General features: G+C 38.2%; 1 protein-coding gene across 5 annotated transcripts in view; it reads right to left on the bottom strand.

Moving 5' to 3' along the window:
• Window positions 1–3,147: 3,147 nt before the first annotated feature.
• The window catches only part of LOC111871896 (RNA-binding protein 45), a 40,001-nt gene continuing 32,200 nt past the window's right edge, over window positions 3,148–10,948 (bottom strand). The window contains exons 11-12 of one of the 5 annotated variants that reach the window (XR_004513828.1): window positions 4,743–6,205; window positions 3,148–4,233 (exon numbers count right to left, since the gene is read on the bottom strand). The gene's annotated coding sequence lies outside the window, so the exon portion shown is untranslated. Of the gene's footprint in view, window positions 6,206–10,948 lie in introns of all 5 variants that reach the window. The other 4 variants (XR_004513827.1, XR_004513829.1, XR_004513830.1 and 1 more) reach the window with 4 other exon arrangements.

The following is a 10,948-nucleotide window of genomic DNA, read 5'->3' as shown; positions in this document are numbered from 1 at the left end:
ACACAGACTAGTGTTCTCGGTCACTGTCTTCACTATTTTGTGCGTAACATCTTCCAACATTGGACATTCCTTTGCTTCCAGGCTCATGTCCTCATAGGATGGTTGCCATCTCACACCAACATCCTACTCTTCTGACTACCATCTCAGGACTCTATCTAGACTTTTCTAGACTGCACACTGCTTGTTATACAGCCCCTGCACAGACACCACAGAAAACCTCTCCCAGCAGTTCTATTTTTGCGTGACACAGCTATCGGCATGGACCTCACAGAAAACACTGCTTCCCACAGTTACTCCACTGTTGTGCGTCACAGCCATTCCCTAGCAACAGCTGTCTGCTGGCTTTACCATTCCGGCCTTCTGCAGACATGTCACCTTATCTTTTAACCTTATATTAACTGGCTAACTTGTAAACAACTACAGTAGGATTAAGTCATCAAATGTAAAATTTGAGGTCTGCAGCCACCTGCTTGTGCTGGTTCCTTGCTTGCAGATTTTTATACCCTGAAGATGGAGGCAATACATTCCTCCAAAACGTCAGTTTACGCAATATCTACATGGTGCCACATCCCAGAAGACGGCATTCTTCAAAGTCTTCAAGTATTATCACTTTGTTATTATTTCACTGGAAATGCAATGTTTTAAGTCAGGTACCCTTCACTGTCAAAAGATCATGACACAAGCTAGAAGTGAATTTTATAATCTGAAGCTATCAAGATGAGAAAGGTGAACTCTTTCAGAATCTTTAAACACTTTCATAATGTATGATATTTTATACTGTTACTTTGGAAATTGCATTATAAACTAATCAAATTAAGGCATATTATTTTATTTAACAAACTACTGGCATTTAAAACACTTGTGCATGCATGCACTCTCTCCATTGATCCTAAACACAAGCTGACTTCCCACCACAGCAAACCTCCGCATTTATATGGTCTTCCCATGATCCACAACCCGGACATTCCTCTGAGGCCTATAGTGAATTCCATTGGTTCCCCTTGCTATGCCCTGGCTGGCTTTATCCATTAAATCCTCTTGCTAGAAAATCAGGATCCTTCGTTAAGAATTCAGGCCACTTTGTACAGTTGTTGAAGTCTGTTAATCTTCAATCCTCTGATACCCTCATTAGCTTTGACATCATCAGTCTCTTCACCAATGTTCTAGTCAATGAAGCCCTACACGTCATCAGAAATAAGCTCCATAACAATGACACACTGGCAGTACGGTCTGCCCTGCAGGTAGAAGACATCATGGAGCTGCTGGAAGTTTGCCTGAGAACCAGTGGACAACAAGTTCTTCCAACAGAAAGATGACATGGCTGTGGGAATCTCCGTATTACCCATTGTGAGCAACATCTTCATGGAGCATTTTGAGGAATTGGCTCTTGAATCGGCACAACATAAACGATCACTGTGGCCCCAGTAAGTTGTGACCCACCCACACTGGCTGGTACCTCAACTTCAACTCTAACCAACTGCTGTAGGTGAAAAAAGGTTTGATTCAGAGTCTGCACACCAGAGCTTCCACCATATGCCAAGGACAAGATCTGGTTAAAGAAATCAGCAGCCTGAGAAGTGATCGCCAGCTCAACGGTTATCCACAAGGTTCCATTGACTTGGTCGTTAACAACAAGGGTAGCAGTTGTCCGAATAAAGAGCAAAAGCCCCTGGGCTCTGTGTACAACCTATATGTGAAGGATGTTTCTCAGAAGTTCAAATGTATAGGGAATCGATACAACATCAGGACTATATTCAGAACTAAACACACACTTAGGAATTCACTCATGAGAACAAGGCTGGAAAGAGATCCGCAACAGACGGCACAGTGCATCTACAGTATTTCCTGTGAGTGTGGAAGAAGCTATATTGGAGAGATAGGGAGAACTCTAGCTCTTTGAACATAGGCACCATCTCAACAGGGTCTTCTCGAAGAATCAAAATTAGCCCAACATGCCTATGGAGAGGGTCACAGAGTAGGCTAGGATGATGCCAGGATTTTGGAAATTGAAAGTAGCAGCAGGTATAGGAAATATAAAGAATGGGCCCAAATGGCATGCTTAACCAATCCAATCAGCCAACCCAGTTTGGACATTTCTCCTATCTGGATACTCCTCATCAGCAATGAGGTTTCTAACTCACAGAGATCTCTATGACATGACAGACTCTTCATGCATTTCCATAACGTTCCATTCTCAAGTGTTCAGGTTACTCTACAGATGGCACTAGTGGTAGATATTACGTCTTCACAGTTCTTCCCATTTTTGTTTGAATTGGTGCTCATGCACTTGGTTTTTATCAGCTAGGTTTCTAACACAAATTTCTACCTCCTTTTCTGTCCTAGTTCCACGCATGTGTGCGCTCTATCACAATTTTTATTTTATGGTTTCTTGTTATCTCCCACTGAACTAGCCTGGTCTTATATGTTGAAATCGCTGGGTAAATCTGACTGGAGTAGTCCGGTGATTGAGATTAGCTCTTTTTAAGGAACTTAACTGAGTAGATGTCTTCCTTTCTCATCTGAAGATGGAAACAGACCCAGTTTCTGAAACGTTGTTTTTTCCATCCTCTGGAATTCTAGGTAATAAAAGTCCAAAAAGCCAGTAATTCTGCATACAAGGTTTGGAGTTACTATTCATTTCACTGTTTATTGTAATTGGTATGCTCTGACATATACTGGGTGTAGCAGAAAGGTGTGAATATTTTTTGGTTAGGTTGCTAGGCTCTGAGACCCAGTTGCATTACATTATAACTACACTATAATCATTCTCACTGAAGAGTATACATACATAATCACTTTACTGCACATTTGTTCCAGACCCTGTTTTATATTTTCAAACAAGTGCAACTCTCAGGCTTACAGCTACTTTCATACCAGTCTCTGCTCTCCTCAGTTACAGTAATTCTTCAGCATGTGTTGTTTGTTTATCTACTTATGTCTATTAGTGGATGAGTGATGGAAGTTAATGAAAGCAGTAACTAAATGTCTCTGTCTATTGTCTGAGATGGATCATCAAGGCAAACTTTTCTTGCAGGTCAATTTCATAAGGTACCTCAGGGTCAAACATTTTTCCTGAAAGTCTTACAATTTTTGTGATAATTGCACATAAGGGATGTTATGATTACAGTATTGAACTGTCAGGCTGAGTCTTTAATGTAGTGCTGTATTACATTATGACTTTGAAGCACATACCATCAATTTACATACATTTTTCTTCAGCATGCATAGTAACAGCAAACATTCGAGTTTTAATACTCATTCATTCACCAATTTCAGTATCATCACCTAATAGTGAATAATTGCACATGATTTTAATGTTTTTTTAATTATAAAGGAAGAGTTCATCACAGCTTTCATTATTTATAATTCTTTTTGCTGAATGCAGCTGTCAAATATACACTGTATACTTTCATGATCTTGTTAAATTCATTCATGCTCTACACAAGTTCAAGTTTTTGCTCTGTTTGTTTCATGCTCATTAATTTTGTCTTTCCATTATTTCTCTTGTAGCTCCTGAAAGCTCTGCTAGTTTCATGTCTCAGATTGTCTCAATTATCTCCATTCAGTTGACTTCGGTTTTGCAATCACTGTAGAGGCCTGCTTTAACTGTAACAAACTAACTATCAATGGTTGAAGTTTTTACATTATTTCTATTAAGACTGTAGATATCTACCCTAAAGATGGAGGCAGCAGACTCCTCTCAAACCACTTATGAAAGTATGCCATGTCACAACTAAGAAGACCACAATTTTAATTTTCACTGACATAAAATGTTTTGTTTCTTTAACCAAAAATGGAAAGTGATCTCTTTATGAGTCAGTTTACTCTACTTCAATACTGCTTGTCCATCTGCACCTGGATCTTCCAATGTTTTCTTCCTCTGAGGCATTCCAACAAGTTGTACATGTAGTCATATTTCTCATTTGAACAAAAAACGAATTTTACTGTACGAGTATCTCTTGCACAATGCACCCTTTGTTTAATCAGCAATTGACATCAAAAGCTTCAATACAGTGAATGTTGAAGTCATGTGGGTAGAGCTCTTGCTTTGAATTTAGCAGGTCACAGGTCATGATCTCAGCCTTAAGGCCAGCTATCCTGAGGTCTTTCATGACTTCCTTTGTCCTTCCAGGCATGTGTTGGGGCAGTACCTCAAATTAGGCCACCTCCACTTCCTTTGCAGTTCATTATTCACCAATAAGCCTGTCGCTCAGTGTTATATACTCTGGGCTACTGAAAGGATCAATAAATTAAAAAAATTAAAAAACAGCACCAGAGCTGGAAATTGGCATAAATGCAGGTGGATGCTGTCTACATAGATGCAAAGAGCTTTCTTAACAAAACTATTTTCAGTGCCTTAAGAATCATAACCATCAATTCTAACAATACATACAGAAATTCAGTCTTAAACCTGCAATGTAATTATTTCTTTTATAACATGTGTTGGTAATTCCTCAGGCTGTTCTACTGATTTGGAGCTCCCACCTAGTTCTGAAAAGCCATTTCCACCTCTGAAGACCACAGATTAATAACTTAACTACAGAAAATTAACAACCCCAAAAGCAATAACATATAAAAATTACACTTAAAATAAATCTCTAGTTACAATGACACACACAGTGGTACAAAATGAAATTTCCCTTGGAAAGTAATAACTCTTTAGTTATGAAGCATATGGAACACACCATCAAGAGGTAACCTATGAGATGCATACCCCAACCTAAACTGCAAAGACATCCTACCTGTTTTGCCATTGTGGAATACATACAGACTCCGTAACAGCTGCTGGCGCTTGGTCTGCGGCAAACTTTGATCCTCCCAGCCAGTATGTTTAAGGGATTACATTTTGTAGGATTTCTGAAATAATTCCAACAAAAGTGTATTGGAAAAGTATCTTTCATATTCTAATTGCATTTATCACTAACACAATAAAAGCAAAGGCCCTATACATACAAGCAACCTTATCTACCCACAACAATGGTTTTCAAACACTGGTTCGTGGCCTTGCAAAAGATTCCAAAAACTGTTTACGAAGGACTAGAAAAATCAAGGCAGCACCACAGCTAAAGCAGTTAGACATCAGCTCCTTCTCGTGGAGCCACACGCTACAGTGGGATTTGTCGATGATGTGGCATGGGACAGAGCTTTCTCTAATACTTTACTTCCCCTGCCAATCATTATTCCAATTTGCTCCTGTACTCAACCATCACTGCCTATGAGGTATATCATAGGATCAACCAGCCAGCACATCATCAGAAACTCAGTCCTCATCTGGCACTTGACTGGACTCAGAATATAGAAGTTTGGTTTTCTCTTAAAGGAAAATCAAGTGTTAGAATTACAGTTATGATACTTGTGGACTCATGACGTCAAAGTAATTTACCAAGATTCTATTCTGTACTGGTCCAGCATTTATTAATGAATTCTGAAGATTCTGAACTGTCCTGTTTTCAGTCATGCTAGTGAGCACTCCAAAATCAATGATGAAACTGGTTTCAATCATTAAATGCCAACAACAAAGCATTATGTATATTATTAAACTCTAAGAACATAAATTATTCAGAGTACTACCTTCTGAGATATGCCATAAAATTCATAAATCTACCCATACAAACTTCTACCTAAATTCCAGCTCTCACCACCGCCCTTCCAACAAGCATTCCATACTTTCCACACTGGTACACAGAGCCAGAGCTCTGTGATCAAGACAGCCTTCATGTGGCATTGGTGTTCCTGGGAGACATTTTCAGGCAGAATGGCTACACAAACCGGCAGAGCCAAAGGGCCCTCAACCCTCCCCTAAGGGTTGCCCAGCCCAACGAAAAGCCAGACTCAGTCACTTTCCTGCTTTATGTCAAGTCGATATTCAACCCCATCAGCAGGGTGCTGTCTCAGCACAACATCAAGTCTGTGGGCCCCTTCCAGGAAAATATCTGGTTTCTTTCAGTCAGCCAAGGATGACCTCAGACTGAAGATGCCAGGAGTATACAGCATCCCCTGAGAGTGTGGTCAGGTCTACATTGGGCAGATGGGCTATTTGACTGACAAAAGGTTGAAGGAGCACAAGTGACATATCTGTTTAGATGTCAGCCGTGGAAGAGCTTGGGGCACCACATCCAGCTATACTGCACTGCCATCCTCTCCACCAAACCCAGATACTTCTGTCTTCTGTCTGAGCAAGTCATGAAAATCTTTCATTTGCTCCCTGAAAGATTGTAGGAAGCCTCCATTACATGAGAGCAGATCTGGGTTCTGCAAGGTACCATGCAGGTCTGTTCACACTACCCTTATCAGGGCATAAAATATGCCCTCTCCAGGCATTCACCAGCCTCCACCCTAATATCCCAGCTTCCTTCTGCTACCACTGCTCCCTCATCCACCACCGCATGCTTGCGACTCAATTACTTGACCTCTCCCCATACACATTGGTTCCCTGTCAAACACACCCTTACACTCTTTAGACCAACAAACCACCCCTTTTCAGGGCCATCAAAACTCCTGTTATCTCCTATTGGTTCACTCGGTGGTGGTGTGAGAATCCAGTGGTTTCATTCTGTCCCATGGCAAGCCAATGGGAAGTAAGGTCCACTCTTCCCTCCTACTTCTTAAATAACCTGAAATTTCTGGCCAGCTGATTACTTGGATTGCAACCTGCTTTCACGCTGGTATCTTGATCAGCTTATTCAACCCTGAAGATGGAGGTGATATGTTCTCCAAAACTTAATGTCAATTAGTTTTATAGAACAGTGTTGCATGTGAGACTGTAAAAAATTAATAGGCACCGAGTGAAAAATGCAACAGGATGCTAAAATATCATACTATTACTTCGAAACATCAGTTGACTTTCAACGGAGTACACAACGTTATATTCCACAAGATAGTACTCTTCACAACCACTGATATGAGAACCTCAAATCTATAAATACTGTTTTCAAATGGCATTATAGTAGCTGTCATGAAAGTAAACTGGTTTTTTAAATATTTATTTCTAAAGCTGTAACTGATGAAAATTCAGACTGTTCTTCAACACAATTCATGATAATGTTATAGGAAATATTTTAAGAAGGGATAAGGGGATATATTAATTATCTAATGATCTTAGCACAAAATGGACACATTAAACCTGCTGTTCTAAATGTCATACACTTATAATGAACAAAACATGAATCTAATCACTCATTCAATTCCATCCTTCAATAATAACAAATTCAGCAGCAGATAAAGCAAAACAAAATAAAACAAAAAAGTTCTGATTTTAAGGTTAATTAAAAAAATAAGGGAACTATTTTTGGAATTACAATTTATACAGCATTTTATCAATGGCTGAATCAAGGATAATGAGGTCAGGACATGCAATATGAATAGGAAAAATTATAAATAAAAACACGAAAAGAAAAAAGAAAACAACAGAGACAGCAAAGTGATCTCATAAGTCTCCTAACAAAAATGGGAGGGGGATACAGAGACAGCTTCGTTACCTCATAAACCAGTGGACAGACTCAAGTCAGATACAGGCACGGATACACAAACAGCAAGGACATCTCGTAAGCCTCCTTTTATTTTTTAAGAAATAAAGAAATCACACTAAATATGAGACTCTTAGTAAACAATCTTATGAAAATGAAAAGAGCTTAATGCATAAACTGCAAAACATATTAAAATAGATACAAACTCAATTATGATGGGTTAAAATGATATTTTTTGTTAATACCATACACTCATTAACCTTTAAACGCGGGACTTCTGAAATGGTGGCAAGCTTGAGCTGGCCAGAGTTTATTTAAATGCCCATTGTTACTCTGTATTTAAATGTCCGTTCCTGTTAGGGTGCTTAAACAATTTTAAGCATTGTGTTTAAAGATGCTGTATTTAACTAACTTTTTATGACAAATGGATGGAATTAACTTTGTTTGTATCAGCAAAGAATATAGTGTCGCATATTATAACGAAAGGTTTGAAAATTTTTATACAAAGAGTTATAATCTATTTTCAATTTTTTTCTTCTAATTTTGATGCGTACTGCAAAAATGTATCACGTACATATGTTTGTGATTTAATTGTGCTCAATATGGATGTCATCTAATCATGCCAGGACAGATAAATAATGCCCCTCAAGATGGGCTGGATATTTACATTGGACGGGACAGACGACTGCTTATAGTATGTATGTAGGGTAGTTTCCTGGAAAAGAAACAGAGATGGGAACATATTATTAAAATGGATTATAAGGAAACTGGTTTCAGTGATGTAGAATGTCTAAGGAACAGATTCAATTACTGATTTTTGTTTCAGATATAAAGAATTTATAGGTTCAAATACCATATAGAATTAGCTTCAGATAGCCACAAAATGAATCTAAATTGCTTTATGTATTGTAACGTGTTTGGAGTAGATACTTCCACGGTAACATAATAACAGTGGGCCATTGCGTAGGAAGTAACAATAGCAGTATTGTAATTCTAACAGGGAGTCTCCATGGTTACAACAGAAGGTTCAATGCATAGCAATGGCCGCGGGTATGAGAAGGTAATGCATTCGCCAAGACAGTCTTGGGATAACTGTGATCGAGGACAGTTGAGATCCTACCACGGTCAAAAACAGTTGGAAGACAGCCACCGCAGAATGCAGTTGAAGTGATACCATTTGTATTTGAGTGCGTAAGAATAAATGTGTGTGAAGTTATTTGTCGCGTGGCATACCCAACATGTGACAGTATATTCCATGATCATATCTTTTTAATTTACAATCTGTAATGAAACAATGTGAATTGCTCAAGTGGGAACTACATTAATGGTGTCATTTAATACAGCAACCCCCCCCTCCCTTTTCATGTCATCATTCAAATTCTAAATATACTCTTACATATTATGGCAATAACTGATGAATCTATACATCCACTCCCCCATATGCCTTCATGGTGTTAGTGCTCAAATAGTTTGGCACAGGGGCTTTACCTTTACCACTGATGAAGTTTTACTTCATATGCTTAAAATAATGTCATGGCATAAAGCCTTGAGCCAACAGCTAACAATTTCTAGATACAGGCATACCAAGTTTTATTGTGTTTTGCATGTATTGCATTTTTTTACAAATTGAAGGTCAAGGTGTAATTTTGACTTTCAAGTCTTATATTTAAGAAATACATTTTGTACGGCTATAGCTGCCATAGATGACTTTGAGGGGTTCAAGACTTCTGTGAAGGAAATAACTGCAGATGTGGTGAAATAACAAGAGAGCTAAAATTAGGAGTGGAGCCTGATGATATGACTGAATTTTTGCAATCTCAAGATAAAACTTTAATGGATGAGGAATTGCTTCTTATGGACGAGCAAAGAAAGCTGTTTCTTGAGATGGAATCTACTCCTGGTGAAGATGTTGTGAACACTGTTGAAATGACAACAAAGGATTTAGAATATTACATAAACTTAGTTGATAAAGCAATGGCAGGGTTTTAGAGGACTGACTCCAGTTTTGAAAGAAGTTCTATTGTGGTTAAAATGCAATCAAACAGCATTGCATGTCACAGGGAAGTCTTTCATGAAAGGAAGAGTCAATCGATTTGGTAAACTTCACTGCTGTCTCATTTTACTAAATTGCTGCAGCCACCCCAACCTTCAGCAACCACCACCCTGCTCAATCAGCAGCCATCAACATTGAGGCAAGAACTGCCACCAGTAAAAAAGATTACAAGTCACTGAAAACTCAGATGATAGTTAGCATTTTTAACAATAAAGTATTTTTAATTAAGGCATGTAAATTGCATTTTTTTAGACATAATACTACTGCACACTTAACAGACTACAATATAGTGTAAACATAACTTTTACATGCACTGGGAAACCAATAAATTTGTGAATCGCTTTACTGCGGTGATCTGGTACCGAACCTGCAATATCTCTGAGGTATGCCTGTACATAGTATCACAATGATGGATCAAGAAACCTCGAACTATTAATTAACAAATTTTTTCAGCAAAATCCATACATACATGGGACTTTTTCCTTCTGTAATGTTCATACTTTTACTGTTATAAACAAGAGATTCAACATCCTAAATTAAACTGAATACATATATAAAAAAAACTTGTGAATTGTATACACATACCTACAAATATCTAACATGACTTAGACTTCAGTAAGAATAAAGCAATGTTGCACATATAAATCAATTAAACAGGATAAAAGAAATTAACTGCTAATGATTATAGTGGCCACACAGTCTACAGTGCAAATGGTCCTGGATGACTTTAATATTGGGATTCTAGGTTCTAACCCTGTCTGGGACATGTATGTATGTCTATATTTTCCTATGTCTTGTTCTGTACAAGTAAAGGCCTTACTCTGGCCTCAACTCCTATCCAAGGAATCCTACCAAATGTCCAAAAAACTTCAATATGTGAAAGATGAAGGTACTAGGCAATAATCTGTATACTCCTGCTCAAGGATTAGTTTCTCCTTCAAAGGAATAAAAGAGTATAGATGATGATTCACTATTACATGTTATGTAGGCTGGTTACAAATTTCCCTTCTGTGTGCCACCTCTTATATGTCTAAAGTCATCTGAAATTCTACTGCTGCACAGAGTAATTTCAGGGAAAGTGTACATGACCGGTCTCAGTCTAAGCACAAGAATGCTCTCTGAATGAATGCAGTTTCATGTTAATATAAAAATATAGACACAAGTTTAAATTCATGAAGACAAATCATAAAGTTTCCCTAAATAGCCACTGCCATCCCTGCAAACTTATACACAGGTGCTCAAAGTCAGACTCAACTGCTTAGTCAGTCATACACAACTGATACTACTGAATACAAATCTGTATCAAGCACTGAACCTAATATATATGTCATGTCACTTGTTTCATCATCAATCAACATTAAAAGAACTAGATGCATTACAGACAGCAACATATGGCACACACTCACTCATTCTCTAGCATCGTCACTGA

Source organism: Cryptotermes secundus, unplaced genomic scaffold (genome assembly GCF_002891405.2).
Source record: "Cryptotermes secundus unplaced genomic scaffold, Csec_1.0 scaffold1350, whole genome shotgun sequence".
Classification (NCBI taxonomy): Eukaryota; Metazoa; Arthropoda; class Insecta; order Blattodea; family Kalotermitidae; genus Cryptotermes; species Cryptotermes secundus.
This window is presented reverse-complemented; position numbering and strand designations above follow the sequence as displayed.